Below are 11283 nucleotides of genomic sequence, written 5' to 3'. Positions count from 1 at the left end.
TACTCGAAGAGGCGCGAGCCATTTCGCGGGTCTTCAAGCTGTCTTATCACTATCACGCAATTGAAATCATGATTTGTTCTATCCTATGTTTTGGATGACATGATTTGTACTTGACCATTCAAGTATTCCGGGAATACTTAACATGGAAGTTTTAAGAAGTTTGTTTTTTGTGTTTGATTCGGTTTAACTCGTTGTTGGAGTCGGGATTTGAATTTTTGAGTCGGTTTTTGGTCCGGTGTCGGTTTTGACGCTAGTTAGTGTTATTGCGACCCCGTCGTCGTGCATTAAACACTCCAAATACCTTTTAAAAGTTTTGAAATGTTTTTGTTTTCGAAATTGTTTTGAGTTTTCCGACGTATAGTTGTACAAAACTGTCGATTAAACGCTGCGATTCCTAAGAATGTTGTAGTCCGATAATCATCGAGTGTTTGTTGGAGACTCGACGGATACTTGGTATCTCTGAGCCCCCGGTTGACTCGAGGCTTGGACAGGCGAAAATCAAAGAATAGCCATCGGGTCAATCGAAGATTACAACCTGGAGACCGAAGCGACGTCGAGGCGTCTCGAAAGAATTCGGACCAAGGACCTGCCGTTAGGAAGGGCGACGCCAAGGCGACCCTAGGATGCGAGTCAAGGACCTATCATCGGGAACAGTTTAGAGTTTGTCGACTGTCCGTATGGGTCGTTTAAAGTCCGTTAGACTACGTACGAAGGCTCGCCAGCCATAATAAGGAGTCATACCTGAGGCATCTTCCGGATATGTCCTTAGTTGTTTCTTGTTTGCGGGCAAAGGCTCGCCAGCCGTGTTGCGGACCTGATGGGGCTCGCCAGCCACGTTGAGGTTACGTTGTGAGGCTCGCCAGCCATGTTGAATGTGATGCGCTTTGAGGCTAGCCAGCCATGTTGAATGTGGTGCATTTTGAGGCTCGCCAGCCATGTTGAATGTGGTGCATTTTGAGGCTCGCCAGCCATGTCGAATGATGCGTTTTGAGGCTCGCCAGCCATGTTGCATGTGATGCGTTTTGAGGCTCGCCGGCCATGTTGAATGTGCGTTGTGAGGCTCGCCGGCCATGTTAAATGTGCGTTGTGAGGCTCGTCAGCCATATCGAATGTGCATTGTAAGGCTCGCCAGCCATGTCGAAGGTGCGTTGTGAGGCTTGTCAGCCATGTTGGAGGTGCGCTGTGAGGCTCACCAGCCATGTTGGAGGTGCGTTGTGCGGGTCGCCAGCCATGTTGGAGGCGCATTGTGAGGGTCGCCAGCCATGTCGAGGGTGCGTTGTGAGGCTCGCCAGCCATGTCGAAGGTGTGTTGTGAGGCTCGCCAGCCATGTTGAAGGTGCGCTATGAGGGTCGCCAGCCATGTCTAATGTGGTGATTGACTGTGGCAAATAGTCGTGTTGGACGGGCTTATTCCGATAAGTCGTTGAGTTAGTGGGCTCCGTGGGGAAGTCTCTGTTATCCTGCTGGGCAATCTTGGTGTTTATATTGGATGTTTGTGGTGCCGGAAAGAGATGGGCTTGTGAGCCTGGCTCCTGTGGACGAAGGTGATTTCGAATCTCGAAGAGACGTAACGGTTTTTACTGCCGTTTGTTGGAAGTTTGTAGAAAAGGGCAGATGTGTATTCTGCCATTTGATGTGTGTTTGGGACAACGGTTTCGACTTCGTCTTCCCGTGATTTGAGATTTGTGAGGGGTAGTGAATTTCACTATCCTGTTTGAAATTGTGACGGTTTTTAATGCCGTTTGTTTGAGATTTGAAAATAGCGAATTTCGCTATTTGTTTCTGTGATTTGAAAATGCCGTTGAAAATTTTGCGCAAATAGCCAATTTCAATTTCACTATTTGTTTTTGTTTGAAACGACGGTTTTGATGCCGTCATTGGAAATTTGAAATTTGTGGAAATAGCGAATTTGAATATCACTATTTCGTTTTCGTATTTGAAAAATGATAGTTTTTAATTCCGTCGCTGAAAATTGGTGAAAAATAGCGAATTTTGAATTTCACTATTTCGTTTTTGTATTTGAAAAATGACAGTTTTTAATTCCGTCGTTTAAAATTTGTGAAAAATAGTGAATTTTGAATTTCACTATTTTGTTTTTGTATTTGAAAAATGACGGTTTTTAATTCCGTCATTGAATATTTGTGAAAAATAGTGAATTTTGAATTTCACTATTTCGTTTTTGTATTTGAAAATGACGGTTTTTAATTCCGTCGTTGAAAATTTGTGAAAAATAGCGAATTTTGAATTTCACTATTTATTTTTGTTTGAAAAGTGACGGTTTTTAATTCCGCCGTTGAAAATTTGTGAGAATAGTGCGGAAACTGGGCCAAAGCCCAAAGTTTTGCTGAAAGAGCAGGGAACACCACAAAGAGGCGCGAGCCTTCCTGCGAGGGAACGAGGCTCCCCTTTTTCTGTAAAAAGACGCGAGAAGCCTAAGCTTCTCATTTCCTTCATCTTCTTCCTCAAAAACACGACATTTCCAAGAAAAATTGCCATTTTTGGATTTTGCCATTTGCTCATTTCCGTGCTATTGTCTTCATGTCATCTCAAGGTATGTAAATCTTCTTGAATCCATTTGAATTTGAACTTCTTTTTGTTAATTGAATTGGGGCGAAACTCTAACCCTCGACAATCGATTTGGGCGTTTTTGTTTAGCCCATTTTCGAGTGAAATTGATGATTGCATTAGGTTAGAAACCTGTTTAGGAGTATAGGGGTGCTTTTAGTTTGCATTTTGGTCCCCGTTCCCGCTTCCTAGGCTCGAAAAATGTGAATGAGACGAAAATCCGTCTCGTTTCACAATGCCGTGTTTGTTTCCTTGATTTGTGTGCCCGACTAGGTTGCATTGTAGTTGGGGAAGACCGTCTTTGCCATATTGGACCTTCGTTGGGCGTCGTGGGCAAAAGTTGGATTTTTGCCTTTGTGAGACGCTCTTATGCTGACGAAATAAGTGTCTGTCTGGGCTCAGATTGAGTCAGTTTTTCTTGAAATGGGCCTTAACGGTAGTTTAGGTCACTTTGAGACGTGATTAAAATCACGTTGTTTTGTTGTGGTCGTATTTTAAATTATTGACCTGTTTGTGCCCGAATTGGCGTAAAATTGCCTTTTTGAGCCGTGAAAAATACCCAGTTGTGTCGGGAATTTTGGTTGTTTATTTGGCGGACCTTGTGTGGGCCTTGGGGTGTTGGGTGGTTTTTGTAATTTTTGTCGTTGTTTTGACTCGTCTTTTGCTTGAATAGAAGGGCGAGTCGTTTTTTTTGTGCGATTTTTGTGAAGTGTTTTCCTGGACGGGCTTGGGCGGGTTTGCCCTTGTTTTGTTTCTTGTGAGTTTTGTTTGGACATATGGACCGTTGTTTTGTTTATTGATGTTTCTTGCTCGTTTCAGCTTGGGAGTGAGGGTAGAGTATGATATGGAAGAGAGTTGTGTATGTTTCCGTTGTTGTCATGGTATAGTGATATCCTGCTGATGGGACACAGTTGTGAGAGGTTGTTACAGTACTTTTGATCTTATATTAGATGACGCATTGGTGGACATAGTTGTGGCAAGAGTTTTGTGGAACATGTGTTGTACTGAACTGGAAGCTACAGGTAGTTCATAATCTTTTTTAGAGACAGTGAACATAGGGTGTTGGGAATTAATATCATGTTAAGTTATGAATGATTTTTGCGGTAATGGAGGAAAGGAACTCGAGGATCTAGTGTCAGGGTGGGTAATAATTGTGGATCATGAGTTATTAGTATGAAGATAAGTGCATGTATAGGGGGCTATGTCATTTTGGCGGTAATAGGGAACAATTGGAGTATTGGTTATGCTAAGGATCTTGTGGTATAGGTTAGGTGGTGTGCTGAATGAATTGAGGTATGAGAACTGTTTAAGTAAGAGAGCCTTGGAAATAGGAATGGTTATAGGTGTTGAGGTCATAGGCGATCATCTTTGACATGTCGGGGTGATGAGGATAATGAGAAGATATAGCTAAGGATTTAGTATTAGTGAGTTACGAGGACGTAACAATTATCTTAAGAGGAGTAGGATACGATAAAAGAGAGTTTGATGGTTGTGCATATTGTATCATATTTGAAAGTAGAGTTTTGGTGTAGCATAAAGGATGGATCTTTGTTGTGATTGATTTTATTAAAGGTTATGGCCGTGCTTGTAGTAGTGTGATGTCTAGGAGTGTGAGAATACTTCGATAATGTTGTGATTGGATGAGGATGCTTATGAATTCGATAGTGTTAACAGTTGGATGATGATGTTATGAGTGGGAGTAAACTTCGAGGACGAAGTTCCTTTTTAAGGGTGGTAGAATGTCACATTCCGTTTGATGTTTATCAGTGTCTTGATATTGGATTTTCTAGTGGATGATATGTAGTGAGACGAAGCAAGCGACGTTGGTGGATGGCATTTGGAAGTGTATGGAGTTAGTGTCGATGACCTATAATGTGGTTGATACCATATCGTGAGCCGTGTTGTGGAGGTAGGCATAGTTGGTGGAGTTGGTGTTAAGAGTTCATGTTTTATAGGTTGGGGTTTTGTTTTGAGTTCTTAGTTGCGTTGTTGTGTCTTGATCGAGTTAGTATGTTTGTTTCGAGTATGGGTTGAACTTCGGGACGAAGTTCTTTTAAGGAGGGAAGACGTAATACTACGGTTTTTACGTGTTTTTGGGTACTCTATCGAGTGGGGCTTACTCTCACGTCGAGTAAGTAAGTTGTTTTACGAAGCAGTGTTAATGGATGGGTACTCGATCGAGTAAGTGTAGCACTCGATCGAGTAAATGCGTATTACGGGTTGTTTTAGCCGGGTTTTGTTAATAACGCGAGATTAATATAAAAGGCTTCCATCATTATTCTTAATCATTTTTACTTCTTAAAACTTTTCAAGAGAAGAGAAAAAAGTTACGTAGTTCGCATTCGTCACGTTATTAACAAATCCCAAAGGCTAAGGTGATCGGATCGTCGTGTTCTTTACGCCGTTGAGTTAAATGCGTGTCGAGGGTAAGATCCTTGTATGGTTTTTATGTCGTTTCATTGAGTTTGGTTAAAACCCTAATTGGGTCGATTTGAGGGTTTTGGGTGTATTGTATGGATTGGGTGATAATTATATGAATATGTGTTATAGGAGAAGGATTCGTAGAGGGACATTGTTGTTTAGTTCTTTGTGACGGTCTTGTGGTCGCTATCCCGGTAGGGTTTCCTACTCGGTATTGATTACATGGTTGTGTGGTGATTAACTCATGTTGTTGTTGTATATCGTATTGGCATTGGCTTACGTAATGGTGATTGTTGGTAGCGTATTGTGATTGTATTAAGGTGATTGTTGTGTAGCGTATGCGTGATCATCGGGGTGCATCCCTGGCTGAGTGGAGTCACTTGCGGGAGTGGCTTCACGCCCTTGATTCGGCTTATGTGGAACCCGCCACATAAGGGATGTGCACATTAATGAACATGGGTTTATCGCTCGGATGAGATGAGCGGGACTTAGGTGGGAACGGTTGCGGTCCCCCACTGGCGGTGTGGAATACTTGTTGCGATGAGTATTCTGGCAGGACTACACACCTTAGTGTGTAGTCAGGTGTGTGGAGTTGTGACGGAGTTTGGGTAATGTGTTTGTGTATCTTATATATTGTATTTTGTGTAATCAGTACTGACCCCGTTTAAATTTTTTAAAAACTGTGGTGATCCATGTGGGGGTGGTGAGCGGTTGTCTAGCGGGTATACTATGGATGCGCGAGATTAGTCAGATGGAGTTGACACGAGTCCGATAATAGTCTTCCATTGTGTTGTGTTTATACTTTTGTTACTTCAAATTAGTTTGGTTTTAGAACAGTTGTACTTTACTTTACTGATTGGTTTGTTATGTAATTTCTTAAACTTATTTATTAAAGTACGTTCTTTTATGGTCTATTTGATATACATTGCCTCGGGCAACCGAGATGGTAGCATTCTCATGCTTTAAGTGGTCCTGGTAAGACACTTGGAGTATGGGAGTGTTACAAAAATATTGATTATGACTAAGTAAATATCACATTTAGACTAAATATTTTATATATTATCTTTTAAATATTTTGAAGTTAAATCTCAAAAAATAATATTTGAGAAAAGTTCAACCTATTTTATTTATAGTAAACTCTTAAACATCATTATATATAGTTGTTTAAAAAAACAAAAATTGCAAATTTCTTATAGATATATTTGACACATAGCACATGCAAGATACAATCAAAACATTTGAATAAGTTGAGTCTCAACCTTATAAGTTTGATACATAAATATCATACGTTATACATAGAAAATTAAAAATTACATAAAATTATATTCACATCATTTTAAACAAATATTAATTGATTTGGAGCTTAACGTATCATGAAATGATATAATTTAAGAACTTAATGTTGAATGTTGCATTATTCAAATAAATTTTATTTTACTTAATATGATATTTAATCACTCGCAAATTTAATTATAAAATATTGATCATGCATATTTAATTATCACTTATTAGTTTTAATTAAAATTGCATGTACTTTTATTTTAAAACATTGAAATTAAACCTAAAAAACTTAATTTGAGAAAATTTAATTTAATTTTATTTATAAGTAACAATATTAAAAGTCATATATGAAATATATTATTTTTCTTCAATTATAATAATAAAATTTTAAAACAGGCCGCGCGAATTGCGGGATAATACCTAGTTTTATTATAAAAATGGGTCGGTCGCGCTATAAGAGCCGTCTTGCTCGATAATTCGCAATAAGAAACCGTCTTACTCGATAATTTGCGAAGAAACATTTCATCACATTGCACCACGTGTAGTATGTACAGGTCCTAGTGCCACTCTAGGAGATAGGAATATTGGGATACTTTGAAGCGTCATTTTACGTGATAGTACTACTGTTATTTTGTCCTTTTTCTAACTTCGTCTCCATCTATTTCACAATCAGTTACGGAATACATTTCATTCATTTATTCTTCTGTTTTTCTCAACTCCTTTGATTCCCTTCCTTTTGTTTTACTTCTTACCCTCCTCTTATGTAATTTTACACACATTATGAAAAGTTTTATAAAAATTCATATTACAAAAATGTTTTACCTTTTGTGTAATCAAAGTGATTGGACGTCGATGTCCTAACATCTATGTTGTTCCTGTAGTTAAAAAACTGAGAACTTAATTTCGTCGTCCAACTAACTTGAATCCATCCTACTCCGTAAAAAATGAGGATTATTTCAATAACCTAACACGGATGTTATTTGCGACGATCAAGTAAAACCATATTCTTAGATAGATTATAATGCAATATTGTGTCGCGATTGCTTCAAATTTTTTTTTCTGGAGCCATATTTAGACATTATTAATCACATACATTATGTTACTTGAGATGGATCATAATAACATATTAACATGATCACTTGCTTATTTTAAAACTAGACAAAAGATATTTAATACTATGTGACTTGAAATTTGTTACTCTCCGTAGTAATAAAGCATGAAAATAATTATTGAAATAACATGATCAATTTTACCATGTTGTAACATGACACACTTATTGTTAATTTCTTAATGACAAGCTAATTAATCTAGTTAACTACGGAGTACATACGTCATTTATCTAGTGAATTAATAAAAACCAATCAGTAATTAACCATAAAATTTCACTTAGATTCTTGCATATCTAATAATGCTCGTTACTCAATCAATAGATGACAAAATCTGTTGGTATGGTACAAATATTTACGTACTCGATCTTACACTATAAATTCACTTCCACCATCACATATACTACTTCATTCCTTCCAACAACATTATATTCCTTCTTCCTTTCTCCTCTCAACAAAAATGGCGGAAAACAATCCTATCTACTTACGAAACTACCCTTCTTCCTTTACTTACCCCATCAACCACCACACCCACACCTGCCCATTCCACCACCCTAATTACTCCACCGGTATCCTCATAGCCGCCACGGAAAACAACTACCCATCAAAGAAACAAAAGACCGCCCCTACTCCTAAAAACGACCATAATGCAACCCCAAAAACTTTCCAATGCCAGTTTTGCCCTCGTAACTTCAACTCATACAAAGCTCTCGGGGGTCACCAGAATGCTCATAAACGTGAACGTGCTGCTGCTCGTGCAGCTGCTGCTACTCCGGTGGTTTACTCTGTTCCGCCGCCGTTGATGACTGTTTTGGGTAATGGTTACGGTGTCGAAGACGGTGCTGGTGGATTTTTGATGGGTTTTGGTGAAGGGGAAACTAGTGTCTCTTCTAGTGGTGGTCAGGTGATGAATAATAATGAAGATGGTTATGGTAATAATTATTATGCAGCTACTGATCTTAACCTTGATCTTACTCTTGGTTCTTTCTAAAGTAACTCGGTTAGATTAAATAGTTGATCATGGTTAAAAAGGAGCAGTAAATTTTGATTAATTTTCAGTTAATATAGTAGTGTTTCAACTTTCTAGATAAGTTTGAAGCTAATTAAGTTTGTTGATTATTCTCATCATTACTGAATTTTGGTGCATCTCTTTCTGTTTCTTTTATTATTTGTGTTTCAGTTACCTGCTGCGTAGTTTCTCAACATTATGATTCTGTTATTGTTATTTTAGGCACTACAGTGTGGAGTATTAATTTTGAGTTTTTCGAAATTAAATGTGACTGGAAAAGTGATCCGAGTGGCAATGTTGATCCAAAATTAGTATGAATGAACATAAGATGGTAACATCATACAGGATCCGAATTTTTGTATGATACGGTTTGATATCTTATATATATATATAAAACTGGGTTGAAAGTTGAAACGCTGTGGATGCGCCACGTGGCGTTTCAACCTTAATTACCGTCATTTATTTCAACTAATCCTTAAGTATGAACATAATGAATACTGCAATCTCAACAAATTATTAATTATAGTTTAATAAATATTACGGTATTTATTAATTATATTAAATAAGTATGGTTATTTGATTCTAAATTTATTAAAAAAAATATTTGGATAAAAATTCTAAAATGTAAATCATTACGTTTATTTTAAAAATTGCTTTCAATAGAGTATAATTTCCGTTATATTAATTGCAATATTTTGATATGTATTGGTAGTGTCTATATATAAAGTTGGGTTGAGAAAATGTGGATTTAACATGTGTCAAATTTTTTAATAAAGAGAAACTTACTTGAATGTTTTACATTCATACGTGAATTCTGAATGTAACATTTCCAAGAGAATAGAAATTAAATTTAAATTATAGAGAAGATAATTACAATGGTATTTCCAAGATGCATACTCAATGTAAAAGACTAAAAGGAATGGTTGTGTTCCCATGTTAATTAACACATTCATGGTATCAAACTATCAATGATCTATCACATTCATACCTATTCAAAGCCCTTTGAAACAAATTCACACTATAAATACAAGTTTTTTCTTCTCACGACATCACACTTCTAAACCTTTTTTTCATTTTCATAGACAATCTGCAAAAAAAAGAAAACGAGAAACTAGCCATAGTTATGTTCACATGTATGATACCATGAATATGTTGAATGTAAATCCATAATGATGACTAAAAGGTTAAAGCTCAAAGTATCCATATTGAGAAAGCTTTCAATGCGATTAAGTACGAATTAAGTACATCGAGTCGCATTGTACAACCTCCTCTTATTTAGTTTTTTTCTCTTCTATGCATCTCTTGCATGATACGGATACTTTGAAAACACAAACATTCTTCTATTCATAAACCAACCTACGAACATCGAAGAGATCGAGTAAATGTGGTCATGGGTCTCAGTGTGAGCAACTTCCGTGATTGGGAAGGAAATTTGATAGAGCATGCATGTGCGTGAAGCCGTGAAGGAGGTATAGAATGGTGGCACAGCGAGAATTGTTGTGCATTTTAACACAAAAATGAGTATTATTTAAAAACTACTCCCATCTTTACGTATAATGTCTTCATTAAGTGGAGTGTTTTCAAGCTTGGTCAAATATATATATTTTGGTAAATAATCTTTACTTTAATCCATTATCAATATCAATTATTAATTTAATACACGATCGTAATCACATTTTCTTTAGCCTCTATGTGTTACGTTGTTTTCATTTAGACACTATTGTCATTGACTTGCACTTGAAAGCATTAACATTAATTTGGTCTTAAAATCTTAATTGTGAGTTTTGTTCAACAATGCATTCAAATGTAAGGTCTTAAATTATTTATTCTTCGTTTAAAAACGGCTATCTAATTTAATTCCTTTTGGTTAATTTGTGGTTAATTACTACTACACTCCATATATTTATCAGATGTCCCCGAAAGAACTACACTCCATATTATTATACGTATATGGTTTAACTTTGAGGTCTTGAGATATCCGGAAAAAAATAGTAATATTATATTGCCGAAGGTTCTCTACACAAATTGCGAGGTGTTTTGGTTTGAGTAAATTTCTCCTCTCTTAAAGCAGTGTAGAGAGTGTCACTTATAGTTGGGGTTTTATGACGAGGATGACATGCCAGCATTAACTTCTCGGGGTTTATTAACCGGGAATGAATCGTCATGAAAAGAGCTGACATTTTCTGTGACTCACCAATGGAATTTTCAGGCCATTTTGCTCGAGTGCCAATTCGAGTTTCACATTTTGATAGTATTTTTTCAACAGAATACCGAACAGACAATCATAAGATGAGTTAATTTTCTAGGGTTTTTGAGTTTTCTAAAAGAGAGATAAGGTAGGAGTAGGATAAGGGAATACAAGTAATTGTAAGAATGCATAAGTTTGTTACGTTTGTTGAGGCTAAAATTATTTTGTAGAAGATTTGTACATAATTCACCAGAATAAGTTGTAATAGTTTGGTAAATAGCAGAAGTTGACCATAATTATGTAAAAAGAGCGTAAATGGTTATAGTATGACATACAGTAAAATATTACTCCACATTTATTACTAGAAATCCATGAAAGTAGTTTTCGTAGAAAAATAGTTTGTATAAATTCTTAAAAATATGTTTACTATCTTCTAAGAACAGTATGAAATTCTGTTTATGTTGTCTTCTGAAAACAACATGAAATTAAAATCAAAAAACATTGTAAAAAAGGGGAGTATAACTATATCGAGATGCCATGTAAGTTAAACAAAAACTAAAAGGGATGCATGAGATGAAAAGGAGGACTATTGTATCTTTATAATGCAATAGAATAATTAACTTATGTATCAAGACTCAAGAATAATTCTGTGTATTCAGATGCTCTTCTAATTAAAAATTTGAGTGTTTTTTACTAACTGAATATTAAAACAGG

Source organism: Silene latifolia, unplaced genomic scaffold (assembly GCF_048544455.1).
Source record: "Silene latifolia isolate original U9 population unplaced genomic scaffold, ASM4854445v1 scaffold_95, whole genome shotgun sequence".
In the NCBI taxonomy this organism is placed as follows: domain Eukaryota; kingdom Viridiplantae; phylum Streptophyta; class Magnoliopsida; order Caryophyllales; family Caryophyllaceae; genus Silene; species Silene latifolia.
Note: the sequence above shows the minus strand (reverse complement) of the source record.